This window comes from Helianthus annuus, chromosome 10 (genome assembly GCF_002127325.2).
Source record: "Helianthus annuus cultivar XRQ/B chromosome 10, HanXRQr2.0-SUNRISE, whole genome shotgun sequence".
Classification (NCBI taxonomy): Eukaryota; Viridiplantae; Streptophyta; class Magnoliopsida; order Asterales; family Asteraceae; genus Helianthus; species Helianthus annuus.
Window position 1 is genome coordinate 146,243,960 of NC_035442.2, and position 18,580 is coordinate 146,262,539.

Here is an 18,580-nt window from a genome sequence, read left to right on the forward strand (position 1 = left end):
ACAAATGAGGAATGGGTGAACAAATTAGAAAATGCTTTACCGAGTGATGAATGGAGAACGTATTTGTCAGATTGGAAGAAGATATACTTCGAAGTGACTTTGAGCATGCTTATTGAAAAGATTAAAGAGCGAGAACTTGAACTACAAAAGATTAGAAGTGAAGCAACTGATGAAGCAAAATGTAAATATGATGAAAATGTTCGAGAGGTAGAGGAACAAGTTAAAGAAATTTCAGCGATCAAGCTTGAGAAGAAAGCTGAGGATGTAAAGATGACCGAGAAGTGTTCAAGATGTGACAAATTTGAATCAGACAATGTCAAATTGTTAAGTGATTTGGACAGTTTGACATTGGAAAACAAAATTTTGAAAGAAAAAGATTCAAAAGTTGGAGAATCTGTGAAGAATGCATCAATATGTTTCAAATGTGACAACTTTAAGACTTATAATGACAAACTCGAAAAAGGTGCAAAAATGTTGGCATTGGAGATCAAGAAGTTGACAGATGAGAAGCAAGCTGATGATAAACAGATTCTTATGATTCAGGAAATTTGTGAGAAACTGAAAGTTGAAAATGACAAACTGTTGGGTAATTTGAACAGTTTGACATCAGAAAACAAGGTTTTGAAAGAAAATGTAAAGGTTTTTGAAAGCAAACAGAAATCATCAGAAAATGAAGATTTCTGGATAAAATTGGAGAACAAAAATCTGAAAGCAAATGAATCAAAATTTCAAGAACAGATAAACATTTTGACAAAAGAAAAGTCTGTTCTTGAAAATTTGAAAAATGAGAATGAAAAATCAATCAAGTCTCATCTTGAAAAAATCTCTCGGCTTGAAAGTGAAGCTGAGAATTCAAGAGTCAAGATCGAAGAACTTGAAAAGAAGTTGATCGGTTTTGTGACTTCATCTGACAAGTTGAATATTCCTTGTCCAAAACCAATCAACTCTGTTCCAATAAGTGACAAGGTCACAAATTTTGACAAAGTCAAAATTGAAGATTGTGATGATGTATCTGATGATGAAAAAGAAAAAGAAAAGAAAAGAAAAATATTTTTAGATTTAAAAGAAAAATTTAAAAATACTGTTTTGCAATCTACTGAGAAAGGTGAATGCTCAAAGCAAAAACCTGTAAAGAAGATTGTGAAACAGAAACAAAAAGATAAAAAATTGAAAAACCCTAAAAAAGAAAATAAAAGCTCATCAGATAAATCATCCAATCATTTTCAAAAATCAGAAAAATTTAAAAATGAAAACTTAAAAATTGTTGGTAATAAGTGGTGCAGGTCAGACCACAGTGCTCAAAAGACAAATCCAACAATCAAGAAGAGGAAAGAGTATCACCAAGCCAAACAGTGCTTTGATCTGAGCGTTTGGTATGACAATGGTGATTGGTATGATAACAGAGTGTGTTACAAATGTGGATATCAAGGACACATTGCTGTTAACTGCCAGAGACAGAGATTTGAGACAAGAAGATGCTATAATTGCCAAATTCAAGGACACATTGCCAGGGATTGCCCAAGGAAATCAAGTGAAAGATTGAGGGTTAATTCTCAAAAATTGGCAAAGAAACCAGTCACTGTCAAGCCCAGGGAACTGAGAGTTTCAGAACAGAATGTCAAAGAACAGAAGGTCCAAGAACCTAAAGTTCAAGAAAAGAAAGTGAAGCTTTCTCAAGGGCAAAAAGACAAACTGAGAAAGAAGAGGAAGAAGGCCAGAGAATATCTGGAGAAGATTTTGTCCTCGGGTTCACCCGACAGATCGAATAAGAGTGCTGATGAATCGATTCACTCGACAACAAAGTCAAGTAAACCGAATTCGTCAGATGCAAATCTGAGGACGAAAGAGGAAAAGAAGAAGGAAAAGGTCGGCGATGAATCTGACGTGCCGAAGTCAGACAAGCTACCTTCAGGCAATGATTCTGATTCGTCAAAATCAGAGGAGCCACAAGTTGAGCTCAAAAGTGAAGATTCAGTTCCGCCAATGGATGACACAAACTTTCCACCATTGCGAACTGAAAATTTTAAACAAAAAGATGGTAAAGTGAAAATTTCGAATAAATTCTATTCTGAAAAGAAAGAATTTGACGTCGAAAAGGCTTTTAATGGAAAAGTGAAAAATATTTTTGGAAAGATGGTTGAAGGAAAGGTTAAAGGGGTTAAAGAATTTTATGAAACAAAAAGGAATGTTCAAACCCCGAGTGAAAATAACTCAAATACACCCAAGGCTGGTCAGGCTTGGGTGCCTACATTCGTTGCTTAAAATCCTGACTTGCCGGAGTTCCCAGGTTGGTAAGCGTGGAACATGAATCGGCACATTTCTTGAGAAATTTCACTCTGGTGATTTTTCGTCTTTCAAAAGATAAATCAGGGACATTAAGTTGTACTGTCACACCCCAACCGATGGCGGAAACATCGGGATGAGACGTACAAATTGCTCAAAACAACATAACACTATTTGTGACAATATAAATTAAATCATTTTATTAAATTCTAAAGGATAATACAAAGTTTCAAACAATCAAATATAAATTCAAACAATAGCTTATTTCTAGAATGAGTTTCTAAGCCATCCTAGCTTGTTTTCTTGTATCTTGATCAATCAACCTGCAATATGTATTAAAATAAAGTCAACAAAAGCATGTTGGCGAGTATACAAGTTTTCATACATAGCATAGTACGTGTTTAAAATGTTTGCTCATATCCCAATGTGAAATACAATATCATGTTAACAGTATATACTCGAAACGATGTTACTCTATGTGCCCAAACCAAAGTTTAACGCAATTAAAGTGTACCCAAACGAGTTTGAGTATGTTGACATAGTTTAACCTAACAATACCTGCTCATAGAACAGGAGGGGCGTTTCTCAACCTATAGCGCTACCATTGTTAGGGGAGGCTTGTACGAAGTTAATGAACACATAGTCATTAGGTGTTTACATTAGCATAACATGTCTAACATGATTAAAATGTATCACATAGAGTAAGGATAGAGTGTGCATAAAATGTTTAATGTGTTGTGATGTTTGATATGTAATACATATTGCACCCAAAAGTGTAAAACGAAAATGGGTCATGTATACTCACATTGATTGCGTTGCGCTTTCTTGTAAGAACGCACGAGTAAAGATTTGAGAATCCAAGAGAACGAACGAACGGTTTATCCTAGAAGGTTAAAAATGTCACATATCGGTCCCGCTAATATTTATAGGTTAAATATGATTTCTAATGTTTAAGGTTTTCATTATTTACAACTTGGCCCCTCAACTTATGTTAACAGGACTAACTAGGTTTATTAACTTGGTTTGTGTTATATTAAGACTTTTAACTAACTTAGTTAACTAGGTTTCTATTAAATAACTAATCAAGTTAGTTAACTAACCAACTTTTTAACTATCCAAAAATGTATTTCATTATTTATCTTTTTATAATTTATATATATATAAATTTTATTTATTTGACTTTATTAATTTGTTTAATTAGACTAACTAGATTATTATTATAAAAGAATAAAACTTTTCGTTACAAATTTAGTTAATTTAATTAGTTAAATAAAATAAATAAATAACAATATTGATAATTATTTCTTTAATAATTGAATAAAGGGTTTAAATAAATATATAAATAAATAAATGGTTAAAAATGAATAAATGAGTTAAATAAAAAAGATAAATAATTAATAACTAATGTATTTAATTAAATAAATGAATAAATAAATAATTTGATAAACGCGAAAAATTACGGAGCGTTACAGTCTCCCCTACTTTAGGAGATTTCGTCCTCGAAATCTAAGAGAAAGACTTTAGAAAAGATGAATAATTTTTTTTTAAACGAGTATAGATGAGACCTTGATCATAATGTTTGTTTAGAAAAACTTGTTTTCATGAATGCACCATATAGCACCTTGTTTCACATAGAATTTCACATAGTATAACATGAATAAGGTGACATGAATTTTCACATAGGGTAACATGCATGATGAAAGCATAATAAATTTAATTTGTTCACGAAAGAGTATCATTAATTGTTTTGGATTGCGATAGTATCGTGCTTCGTGTTCCCAAACTTGAAATGAAGATAACGCTCAAATGTAAATCACATGATAATTGAGATAACATAAAAAGAGATTTAATGTAAAATATGGATTGTCACGGAACGTAACGTATGACACTTCCAAAGTGAATCGAAGACCTTCCCGAATTAAGGAAACGTGCTTTGGCCTAATAGATATTAGTACTCTCATCGATGGTCCCCAGGTAGGCAACGGGTCCTTAATGGATTTATACGAATGCCAAACCTAGACAGGACGTCCCGACTACCGGTACCTAACCCTTCCAGTTACTACACGTCCCTAATTCGATTGGGAAATCGAAACTTTGGCGAGAGCGAAAATCGAGGAGTGGGACTAGTTAAACAAGATGCGAGTATCACCTCTAACTTGATAACATCGTACCCTAACGTGGTTGGTACTTATCCTAAGATAAGGGTCCACTAGAATATGAAATGGAAAACTCCCAACAAGGTTTGGATATCACTCCTAACTTGAGGGTAGATTTCGTGCAAAATCAAAGTATAGCTGAGTGAAATTCATCACCAAGTGTGAGAATCACCCCTATCTTGATGAATCATTTCGATTGTGTTGTAAGAGTGTCTTCAAAGCCTCCAAGTGTGTATTGTGTTAGCCTTAGGAAAGGCATGTATATTAGAAGTCCAAAAGAATAGAGAGAAGCATGTGAGGTAGAAATGAAGTTGTTTTAAGCAACACATAGTGAGAAAGCTCCTAAACTATAGACTAGGCAAGGCATTCCTAATTCCCTATAGTTATGGCTCTGATACCAATCTGGTATCAGAGTACTCCTACTATAGACTAGGGGAAAGTATGGCAATCCTACCTAATTCCCTATAGTTATGGCTCTGATACCAATCTGTCACACCCCAACCGATGGCGGAAACATCGGGATGAGACGTACAAATTGCTCAAAACAACATAACACTATTTGTGACAATATAAATTAAATCATTTTATTAAATTCTAAAGGATAATACAAAGTTTCAAACAATCAAATATAAATTCAAACAATAGCTTATTTCTAGAATGAGTTTCTAAGCCATCCTAGCTTGTTTTCTTGTATCTTGATCAATCAACCTGCAATATGTATTAAAATAAAGTCAACAAAAGCATGTTGGCGAGTATACAAGTTTTCATACATAGCATAGTACGTGTTTAAAATGTTTGCTCATATCCCAATGTGAAATACAATATCATGTTAACAGTATATACTCGAAACGATGTTACTCTATGTGCCCAAACCAAAGTTTAACGCAATTAAAGTGTACCCAAACGAGTTTGAGTATGTTGACATAGTTTAACCTAACAATACCTGCTCATAGAACAGGAGGGGCGTTTCTCAACCTATAGCGCTACCATTGTTAGGGGAGGCTTGTACGAAGTTAATGAACACATAGTCATTAGGTGTTTACATTAGCATAACATGTCTAACATGATTAAAATGTATCACATAGAGTAAGGATAGAGTGTGCATAAAATGTTTAATGTGTTGTGATGTTTGATATGTAATACATATTGCACCCAAAAGTGTAAAACGAAAATGGGTCATGTATACTCACATTGATTGCGTTGCGCTTTCTTGTAAGAACGCACGAGTAAAGATTTGAGAATCCAAGAGAACGAACGAACGGTTTATCCTAGAAGGTTAAAAATGTCACATATCGGTCCCGCTAATATTTATAGGTTAAATATGATTTCTAATGTTTAAGGTTTTCATTATTTACAACTTGGCCCCTCAACTTATGTTAACAGGACTAACTAGGTTTATTAACTTGGTTTGTGTTATATTAAGACTTTTAACTAACTTAGTTAACTAGGTTTCTATTAAATAACTAATCAAGTTAGTTAACTAACCAACTTTTTAACTATCCAAAAATGTATTTCATTATTTATCTTTTTATAATTTATATATATATAAATTTTATTTATTTGACTTTATTAATTTGTTTAATTAGACTAACTAGATTATTATTATAAAAGAATAAAACTTTTCGTTACAAATTTAGTTAATTTAATTAGTTAAATAAAATAAATAAATAACAATATTGATAATTATTTCTTTAATAATTGAATAAAGGGTTTAAATAAATATATAAATAAATAAATGGTTAAAAATGAATAAATGAGTTAAATAAAAAAGATAAATAATTAATAACTAATGTATTTAATTAAATAAATGAATAAATAAATAATTTGATAAACGCGAAAAATTACGGAGCGTTACATGTACTTGATTCATCTTTCGTACAAGTGGTAATTTGAAAAACAAAGTGATGAAACCCCGAGTTTATGAAATGTGACACAAAACTAATTTTCCGGAAAAACCATTTTGATTAAAACAAACTTAAGTGTTTTGAAATCATAATGGGAAAATAGTTTGTTGTGAGGGGGAGTTCTGATTGTTTACGCCAAGTGGATGGAGAATTGAAGTGATTCTCATCAAGTTGTCAACTTTGTACAGTTTGTTTCAAATTTTCCCAGAAAATCAAAATTGAAACATATTTTGATTTTAGGGGGAGAAAAATTTTAAAAAAATTAGAAAATTTGAAAATGTCAAAAACATCGAAAAATTTAAAAATGAGTTTTGTTGATAAAAGAGGAAATGATAGTAAATCAGTGGACTATCACAGCATGCTAAGGAAATGAAATGTCAAATGTGATAAACGATCTCACTAAAGATGTGACGATAGGCTCAGCTAGACTAGTAGATTTGCGATAACGATACAAATATAAATGAAAAAGCCTAGTTCTAGTGGGAAACATGGTTGAAAGCATAGTACTTAGTTTTGTCCTTCTTGACTGTGTGCCTGCTCAGTAATCGCTGATTGTCGAAAGACATAAAACTGGTTAAGTTTGTGAACTTTCACTACTTTGCTGAAAAATCGCTGTGATTGTGCATTTCATTTTGCAAAGATTTAAACTTGTTTGATTTCTTTATTTTGTTTAAGCATCGGACATCCTCTGCGTATACGGGAGTATCGACCTGGATGTTGTTGCCTAAACGTTCTGCTTTATTTTCTTTGGTGTTTCGTTTAAGCTTTGGACCTCCTCTGCGTATACGGAAGTATCGACCTGGTGGTTAAAGCCTAAACAACTTCAACTTGTTTTATTTTCTTATTTTGTTTAAACATTGGACTTTCTCTGCGTATACGGAAGTATCGACCTGATTGTTAATGTTTAAACATTCTGCTTTGTTTTCGCACAAATCACAGTTGATGAAAGTTTAAAGGCATTACTTGAGTTAGTGTATTGCATGATGAGGGGATATGCTGAGATCGTGGGGTCCATAAGAACTTAGTGCATAATTAATATACCTTAACGTATCGGTAAGCATTTCGAAAGTTTTTAGATTGAGCTTAAGTGGACAACAATATCGTCAATCAACGTGAATTGTTTAGAACTTAAAATGTCTAAAAGCTTAACGGTGCTTGTGATGTGTCTCAAAAACTGATATGATCCTCTTACACAAACTCACAAAAATATGTTTGTACATATTTCATTTCCGCATTTAATTTCTGTCTTTGCATTTATGTTTCTTATTTTGAAAAATTCAAAAAGATTTTCGACAACTGATGATGAAAAGCTGACATTCAAAATCTCAAAGGCTAAACATGATGAACAGACAGGTTGGTTAATTGATTTGAAATGTTTAAGATGATACATTAATTTGAATCAGAAATTGAAATGTTTCGAATTAGTTTGATAAAGTGTTAAATGTGATAATTCTCAAATGTTTAGTTGATTCATTAATTTGAATCACAACTTTATTGGTTTGTAATAAGAGTGTTTGAGATGTGCAGGTTTCAAATTTGTTGCTACGAAAAGCCAGACTACGATCTCGACAGCCGAGTCTAAGGGGAGTCTGAAGACGAGCTCAACACTAAAGGAGCTTGTATCTGAAAAGCAAGGCGTCGATCCCAAAAGCACGGAAGCTTGACGAAAGGGGGAGCCTGAAGATTCTGATGAAAATACAGATCCTCTGGGATTCTGTTCGAACAAGAGTATTTGAAGACTCTCACTAAAGATTCCGTCAACATCCAAGGGGGAGTTTGTTAGTGCAGTTGTCTGTCGACTACATCTTTGTTCGAGTCTTAGAAAGAGAGAGAAAGACAAGTCGCTACGAGATTGACTACGGCAATATCCAAGGGGGAGATTGTTGATGCATTTCATGTCTATCGCCTTCGTCAATCCGAGTTGTAGTGAAAAGCCGGAAGGAATCATGCGCGTATTGTCGTATTTAGTTAGAAATGGCAAGGTGGCAAACTTGTAATTAGTGTAAACTTTCATTTAGTTGCCTTGACCATATAAATAGAGGTTATGTCACTAGTTTAAGTTAGATTTGGAGTTAGACTTTGGAGAAGACTTGGAGGAGAAGATTCTAGAGAGAGAAAGTAGAGAGAGAAAGTAGTGTAAACGAGATTCTTGTACCGTACACGTCTATTCTTGTAATGGATTCTCGTTAGTAGTACGTTATCGTGTATTCGGTCACGTTCGTTCACGGATTCCGCACGTGAAACGTTCGTTACGCAATCGAACGGTCGAAAAACCGGTCCTACAAAAATTTCGTGAATCAAGTCTTCCTTAAAATCTTTTAATAACTTAACAAAACTTCTCTTACAACGTTGGTGTGAACATCGACTCAGTTTAACGCCACGCCGTAAGAAAAATTTTCATGAACAAAGTTTTCCTTAAAATCTCTTTTCAATAAAACCTTTCGAGAACTTAAAACTTTTGGATCGCTAACTCGTGAATTATTATTCCCTTAGTCAAACGAATCGCTTCACTCCTTGCTTTCCCCAAGCCACCAAGCCGCTCTCATTCGTCAATCCTCGATCGATCGCTCATTCATCCTCCGCGTATGTAATACCTGAAGATTTGAAAACCCTATAATAATAAATATTGTTAACTATGTCAGTTCTAAAAAGAGTTTAATACATCATAAAATTGATTAAGTGATTATCGACCGAACATATTTATTTAGTAAATAATATTTTCATTTTGTAAATAAAGACTAATAATCTTTATACTATATGTTATTGGAAAATATACAAAAACTTTTAAATTTATTTAAAAGAACATCTACGTTTAGGAATGCAATGGCCATTGATTTTGCTAGCTGTCAAAATCTAATCACACTAAAATCAAAATTAAAAGGAATTAATGAAATAAGAAAGTTTTGACTTTCTTCTTTTGCCTATACACGCTTCGTACTTTCCGAATCCCGTGCGAAGCTTAGCGACTTCAAAAATCAAACCCTCTTATTTATTTTAGACAATATAGCCGATGATCAAGGAATAAGATTCGTTAGTCTTCAATATTTTCTTGTATTTTAACCTTCAAAACCTCACAATCTAAATTTGTTTTTTATCTTTGTCGTGCCGCACCACCAAAATTTCTCGCCACCACGAAATTACCTAGACCGGACGTTGTTCCGAGTCCGCCACAAACCATTAGAATCCTCCATAGCCGTGTACCACCATCGCACCACACAGCCCCCATATAAAAGTTAGTCGATCACTCGTTATATTTCTCCGATGTATGAGTATACATGACACGATCAAATTTTTCGATTAGATTCCGATTCACGATCCAGCCACCATCATTCGTGTCTTCTGTCATCGTGACCCGCCGCCACCGATTGTTGCTGCTTCGACCCAACTAATTAAGACATACGACCACGCTACTCCGTCGTACCCACTTCGTTATTCAGATTCGTGAAGGTATGCGAACAACTTAGCTTGTTTGTTTGATTTTCTGATTTCGACTTTTGATTTGGGTGGGGTTGTTGAATTTTACCGGCGATCCTAGGACTTTGTTTTGATGTTCTCCGGTAACACATGAGAAGGAGAGGACCGACCTTGTGTGTTGTGTATCCGATTTGTGGTTGCATGTAACAACTCTCACTAAAATTAATAATTTGAATGATAATTAGTCAATAAGGAAACCCTAATTGAGACACCCAAGTGATTTGGCATAAACCCTGAAATTTCCGGAATAATCGGAAGCAGGATCAGGGCCCCTAAAACTCAGGAGGGGGTAAACCCTGTTTGATAATTATCTTAAAAAATTCGGTGTCAACAATTGCAAAACGAAATTTTGTTGATTCACCAAGCCTATACCACTGAGAAGGCTAGTCTACAAGCTAAAACGCACCCTTTACGGACCGTAAGGGAAAGTCCTTACGGACCGTAAGCAAACCGGTTCCTTTACGGACCGTAGGGGTTTGGTCATACGGTCCGTAAGCGACACGAAATTTTTACTATAAATAGCCGACCTTGGCAGTAGCACAGAGAAGTTAAAACGACGTTCAGTTGTTGTCTGTACGTCGAGTTAACACCAACATACTACAAAATTAAACACCCACTGTTCACGAGACGCTGCCGCGGAACAGGGTAATTACTCGATCGCTATTACGATTTATTTTCCGGGATCAATATATCCAAAGAATGTCTAAGTGCCGCCCACATTGGGTTATACTTTGTCGTTTGTCGATAATTCGATAAATGAGTTAAAGTATTATACTTTGTCGTTTGTCGTTAATTCGATAAATGAGTTGAAGTATTGCACTTTGTCGTTCATTGTGAGAATTTGATCTCGTGAGCTATCGTAACTGCTGTATTGATCACTAACCCTGTTTTGGGTGCATTATTGTTGAAATTAGGTTAACAGGGCTAAAATCATATTCTGTCAGTACTAAATCTGCAATGTGAGTTATTCTTCTTTTATAAACTCTTTTCTCACAGTTTGTGAGTTGTTAACTGTTTACAATACTCCAAATTATTTTCAGAATTATAACTTACAGTGATTAAGTTTATTTAATCACCAAGTTACAGCCGGTATGTGGGGTATTGTGCACATTACTTGATAATCTTCACCATTGGGGCAGCCATTGGGTGATATGACCATAATCACAGACACCATTGGACAGGTGGGCCAATGGGTCGAGTGGTAAAGTACTGTGGGTAGTTGGTTGATATCAGAAACATTGTAAAAGATCATACCACTGTGAATTATAACAAATGTGTCATTTTTCAGTAACTAGAATAAGTCACTCAGTATTTCCCCGCTGACAAAATCTTTTTCAAACATGTTTCAGGTGATCTGCTGTAATTCAGGAATAATGCGGGGGAAGCATTTCAAGCTTAAGATAGTGGCTCAATATAAAATAAAGAAATATGTTTTATCAATAAAAACTTGTTATTGTAAACTATCGGGGTTTTATCCCGAATTGTGAAATAAATAATCAGGAAAAGTTTTTAACTTAGCCGATCCTGTAAATAAATTTTTCCGCTGCTAAACTCACAATAAATAAAGTACCGCAGGCTTTCTGTCCCGCGGCTCCTGAACGGGTCAAACCAGGTCGGGGGCCGTGACAGAAACAAGGTGGTATCAGAGCCACTAAGTTAAGCTAATTAAGTATTTAAACGATACTTAATTTTCCTGATTACTATTACGTGATCATGTGTTTATGTGCTTTTAACTGACTAATTGTTAATTACAGTATGGGTAAACAAAAGTTGCAAGATATCTATCTTAAATTAGATAGATCAATTTACGAAGAGGGAAGTTCATCCAAAACTAAATTTTCAAAGCTCCTTACAATTCCTGAAGAAGGAATATTTGTGCAAAAAGCGAATTATGAATATCTGCTTTCTCCTAGAAAAAGGAATATGATTATTAAGAAAAGTAAGGAGCAAATCAGAGAAAAGAAGATTAAAAAGGAAACCCAGGAGTTAATTAAGAAATCACCTTGGGAAGATAAACTCGATGAAAAATGGGCAAATTTGTATATGCTAGCCACTGTGGCAGAACATGCAAATCTCTAGATGCCCTAAATTTAGTAAACAGCACTTCCCAATAAATAAATAAATAAATAAATAAATAAAATTTAGTAAAATAAATCTGAGTATATTTCCCTGTATTTTGTACAAATAGTGTGCAATAAAACTTCCATGTTTATTTGTTAAACTTTGCTCCAAAGTTTTAACTTGATATTTTGTGCATTTTGCATATATGCTACACAGCATGAACGAGATATCTGAAGCTTTTCAGAACCTCAATCTGTACCCAGTGAATATAGAAGTTTCTCATGAATTTACGGGATATGTTGCTGATGTGGACCAACCTGTAAAATTCCCTACTTCACCATCGACCAAACCAAAAAGAAAGAAAAAGAAAAATTATGTGTGGGGAAGCCGTATACGTAAGAAAAAGCCAGTTACAAAACCTCCTAGAATTAACAACCCTTTAGGAAAAGGAAAGGCAATTGTAGTCCAGGAAAACCCTAATCAGCAAGAAAGGGAAACTGAAACCAATAACGAGTCTAGGCAAATGGAGCAACAGTTTGATACATATTCTCAAGAAATAGAAACAGAAATAGGGCAAGGTTCTAGACCAACTCATGTAGAAATTGGGGAGAGTTCCAACCAAACCCAAAGGTTAACTTTTCAGGAGCAGATAGATATTCTATTGTCAAACTGTGATACTCTACAGCCTGTCAATTCAAATATTTTTACCTATCCTATCGAAAACCCAATCCCTATGAATTTTGCACCAACAATTACTGAACCAATAATCCATGACCAACCTGTAGAAATGGAAGAATGGTGGACAAATGATTGGCAATTCCAAAATATTGTCAATAGCCCTTATTCCTTTCTTCCACAATTTGACCCAGAACCCCTACCTAATCCACCAATGAGCAATGAAAATCTGGCTGAACTTTGCCATTTTGGTGAAGAGTTGATGGATGCAGGGAATAGGATTAGAGAGATAGGGGGACAGATTGCTTGGAAGTATGACGAGAGGGAACTTCGTTTTTAGAATGACAAGTAGGAGGATGGTAAAGCTATCTTTGTATAATAATAAAAGTAAATAGTACAACCAGTTGTAACATAACGAATAAAACGTTGTAAGATATTTGGCGTATATTGATGCATACTATACTTATATAAAATAGAATCGAGAAATCGATAATTTTGACTTTATGTGTTGTAAATTGTTCGATTAATTGTATAAATTGCTAATTGCTAATTACTCATAATAAATTATCATCAGATGGCAAATAATGGTAACGAACCAGTAAATGAAGTTAATCAATCGGAGCAACACCCAGAAGATCAATATATGACCAAACAAGATATTGAAAATATTGTTGCTCAAGGAATAGCCAACGCAATTCCAATATTCGTTGCTGCTATGAAAAATCCGAACGATCCGCAACATATCGTTCCTAGTAAACATACTATTGAGGATAACTTCAGTAATAGTATAAACGGGGGCAATGATCATGTTAATCATGACAATGAATCTCAGCACACGCCGTGCCCTAAAAAGCGAAAGGCTGCAACGCCTGGTTGCACTTTCAAAGAATTCCTTGCTTGTAAACCCGCTGAATTTGCAGGCAACGAAGGAGCAACTGCAACACTGCGATGGTTAGAGAAAACCGAAGCAGTAATTGCAATAAGTAAATGTGCTGAAGAAGATCAAGTCATGTATGCCTGAAATCTGTTTAAAGAAGGAGCACTAGAATGGTGGAATACAGTGCTGCAGGCAAAAGGAAGACGGGTGGCTTATGCTATGACTTGGGAAGAATTTAAGAATCATGTTGAAAGAAAATTCTGTCCTGAGTATGAGAAGGAACAAATGGCAAATAAGTTCCTCAATCATCGAATGACCAGGGTAGATTGTCGTGGTTATACTTCGACATTCTTCGAATATGCGAAAGTGGTACCTAACCTGGCTTCGCCAGAACCAGTACTCATTTCTCGATATATTTGGGGATTAATTAGCGAAATTCGCAATATCGTCAAGGCTGCGAGACCTCGTACTATTGACGATGCAGTAGAATTAGCTAACACCCTAACCGACGAACTGATACGCACAAGAGACGAAGATAGGAAGAAAGAATTGGCTTAGAAAATTACCCAAGGATTTAGGGTTGGTAATAGTAGTAATTTCAAGAAGAAAGGAGTGAGACAACCTTCAACCCCGCAATTTTGCAGAAATTGCAAAAGGAAACATTTTGGAAAATGCAATGCAATTTGTAACTTCTGCAAATCTGTAGGCCATAGTGAAGAAAACAGTAAGAAGAAAACTGTAACCTGTTTTCACTGTGGGGAAACAGGACATTACAAAACCGAATGTCCTAAACTGAACAAAATCACCGATAACAAAGGCAAATCAGTTGAAGGAACTGTTAAGAAAAATGCCAGAGCTTTCCAGCTAACTACTCAAGAAGCAGAGCTCATTCCGGATGTGATAGCCGGTACGTTTTTAGTTCACAACATATATGCAAAAGTATTATTTGACTCTGGTGCAAACCAAAGTTTTATAAATACTTCATTTTGTCAAGCTCTTAAGTTACCATTAACTACCGTTAGGCAGACCTTTACAGTCGAAACTGCAGATGGGAATTCAGTTAAAATCAATCAGGTTTTGCAAAAAGTAGAAATAGAACTTTTAGGTCATAAATTTACTACAAACCTCTTTCCTATGAAACTAGCTGAGTTTGATGTTGTGTTAGGAATGGATTGGTTAATAGCCAACCATGCTCAAATCATTTGTGATCAAAACTCTATAGAAATTCAAGCACCTACGGGAAAAGTAATCAAGATTGCAGGAGATAAACCTCGGAAGCCATTAAAGTTCATATCAGTAATAAAAGTTGCTAATTATGAACGAAAACAGGGAATAGTATATATGATTTCAGTAATCATTTGTACTAAAGGCAAAGAACTCAAGGAAATTCCTGTAGTCTCAGAATACCCAGATGTATTCCCAGAAGATTTACCTGGGTTGCCACCAGATAGAGAGGTAGAATTTAGGATTCATCTAATTCCAGGAACTACACCGATAGCCAAGGCACCTTATCGATTAGCTCCTACCGAAATGCTAGAATTAAAGAAGCAATTAGATGAATTACTAAGCAAAGGATTTATACAACCTAGTTCATCCCCTTGGGGTGCACCAGTGTTATTTGTGAAAAAGAAAGATGGATCAATGAGAATGTGTATTGATTATAGAGAATTGAATAAGGTTACAATTAAGAATCGATACCCATTACCTAGGATTGATGATCTTTTTGATCAATTACAAGGAGCTAGGTATTTTTCTAAAATAGACTTAAGATCTGGATATCATCAATTGAAAGTACAAGAAGAGGACATACCTAAAACTGCTTTCAGAACTAGATATGGTCATTATGAGTTTACAGTCATGCCCTTCGGATTAACAAATGCCCCAGCTGCATTCATGGACATGATGAACAGAATCTGTAAACCATATTTGGATAAATTTGTAATCGTGTTCATTGACGATATACTCATTTATTCCAAAAGTCAAGTCGAGCATTGTCAACACTTGCATGCACTCTTAACTTTGTTAAGAAAAGAAAAGTTGTACGCTAAATTCTCGAAGTGTGAATTTTGGCTACAAGAAGTACAATTTTTAGGACACATGGTGAATCATGGAGGTATTCACGTAGATCCTGCTAAGATCGAAGCCATTACCAACTGGAAGGTTCCACAAACTGCAATGGAAATTAGAAGTTTTATAGGTTTAGCCGATTATTATAGACGATTTATTAAGGATTTTTCCAAGATAGCTGTACCATTAACTAAGCTAACCTGTAAAGCCACTAAGTTTGAGTGGGAACCTAAGCAAGAAGAAGCCTTTAGAATCTTAAAGCAGAATTAACCAATGCGCCAATCTTAGCCTTACCAGAAGGAACAGAAGATTTTGAAGTATATTGTGATGCTTCAAAACTGGGATATGGATGTGTGTTGATGCAACGCAAGAAAGTAATTGCATATGCCTCCAGACAATTGAAAAAGCACGAAGAAAACTATACGACTCATGATTTAGAATTAGGAGCTATAGTTTTTGCCCTTAAATTTTGGAGACATTATCTGTATGGAAGTAAATTTACTGTTTATACAGATCATAAGAGTTTAAGATATATATTTGGGCAAAAAGAGTTAAACATGAGGCAAAGAAGACGGATGGAAGTCTTGAGTGATTACGACTGTGATATTCAATATCACGAAGGAAAGCCAAATGTAGTAGCAGATGCCTTAAGTCGTAAATATCATGACAAGCAAAAACGAGTCCGTGCTCTTAGAATAAGTCTACAAGTAGATTTAATGAAACAATTGAAAGAAATTCAGGAAACGGCAATCAAAGACGATGCCGAAGGAATAAAAGGTTACCTAAAAGAATTGGAACAAGGAAATGATGGAATTTGGAAATTCCACAAAAGCAGAATTTGGGTACCTAAACAAGGAGATTTAAGATCAAAAATTTTAGAGGAAGCCCATAAATCTAGGTATAGTGTACACCCAGGAAACAATAAGATGTACCAAGATTTACGGAAGAATTTCTGGTGGATAGGAATGAAAAAGGATATAGCTGAATACGTATCTAAGTGTTTAACCTGTTCACAAGTTAAAGCCGAACACTAGAAACCCTCAGGTTTATTACAACAGTTAGAAATGCTTGTATGGAAATGGGAACTCATAATAATGGACTTTGTTACTAAGTTACCCAAAACCAGAAAAGGTAATGATGCCATTTGGGTAATTGTGGACCGATTAACCAAATCCGCTCATTTTTTACCAATAAAAGAAACCTTTAGCATGGAAAGATTAGCCAAACTGTATGTGGATGAAATAGTATCCCTACATGGAGTCCTGCTCTCCATTGTGTCGGATAGAGATAGTCGTTTCACTTCCCGATTTTGGACAAGTTTCCAAGAATCAATGGGAACCCGACTCAATTTAAGTACTGCATACCATCCACAAACAGACGGACAAAGTGAAAGGACGATCCAAACTCTGGAAGACATGCTCCGAGCATGTGTAATTGACTTTGGAGGTAATTGGGATAATCATTTACCCTTAATTGAATTCTCCTATAACAATAGTTATCACTCAAGTATTGTAGCCGCTCCATTCGAGGCATTGTATGGACGCAAATGCAGAACACCTGTATGTTGGGCGGAAATAGGAGAAAGTCAATTATCAGGTCCAGAAATTGTGCAAGAAACCACAGACAATATAACTCAAATCAAGGAAAGATTAAAAACAGCCAGAGATCGTCAGAAGAGCTATGCAGACAATCGTCGCAATCCACTTGAATTCCAAATAGGAGACAAAGTACTGCTAAAAGTATCTCCTTGGAAAGGAGTTGTAAGATTCGTTAAGAAAGGAAAACTGAGTCCCCGATATGTTGGACCATTTCCAGTGATTCAACGAATCGGACCAGTTGCTTATCGTTTACAGCTACCAGAAGAACTAGCTGGAATACATGATGTATTTCATGTATCTAATCTTAAGAAATGTTTATCAGACGAATCCCTGGTAGTACCTCTTCAAGACATAGAGGTAAATGAGAAGCTGAAATTCATAGAAAAACCTTTACAAATAGAAGACCGGAAAATCAAATTCCTCAAACACAAGCGACTTGTACTGGTAAAAGTCAAATGGAATTCCAAGAGAGGACCAGAATACACTTGGGAATTGGAGTCAGAAATGAAGCGCAAGTATCCTCATCTATTCCAGTGAATCTCGAGGATGAGATTTTTATAAGGTGGGGAGGATGTAAAAACTCTCACTAAAATTAATAATTTGAATGATAATTAGTCAATAAGGAAACCCTAATTGAGACACCCAAGTGATTTGGCATAAACCCTGAAATTTCCGGAATAATCGGAAGCAGGATCAGGGCCCCTAAAACTCAGGAGGGGGTAAACCCTGTTTGATAATTATCTTAAAAAATTCGGTGTCAACAATTGCAAAACGAAATTTTGTTGATTCACCAAGCCTATACCACTGAGAAGGCTAGTCTACAAGCTAAAACGCACCCTTTACGGACCGTAAGGGAAAGTCCTTACGGACCGTAAGCAAACCGGTTCCTTTACGGACCGTAGGGGTTTGGTCATACGGTCCGTAAGCGACACGAAATTTTTACTATAAATAGCCGACCTTGGCAGTAGCACAGAGAAGTTAAAACGACGTTCAGTTGTTGTCTGTACGTCGAGTTAACACCAACATACTACAAAATTAAACACCCACTGTTCACGAGACGCTGCCGCGGAACAGGGTAATTACTCGATCGCTATTACGATTTATTTTCCGGGATCAATATATCCAAAGAATGTCTAAGTGCCGCCCACATTGGGTTATACTTTGTCGTTTGTCGATAATTCGATAAATGAGTTGAAGTATTATACTTTGTCGTTTGTCGTTAATTCGATAAATGAGTTGAAGTATTGCACTTTGTCGTTCATTGTGAGAATTTGATCTCGTGGGCTATCGTAACTGCTGTATTGATCACTAACCCTGTTTTGGGTGCATTATTGTTGAAATTAGGTTAACAGGGCTAAAATCATATTCTGTCAGTACTGAATCTCAATGTGAGTTATTCTTCTTTTATAAACTCTTTTCTCACAGTTTGTGAGTTGTTAACTGTTTACAATACTCCAAATTATTTTCAGAATTATAACTTACAGT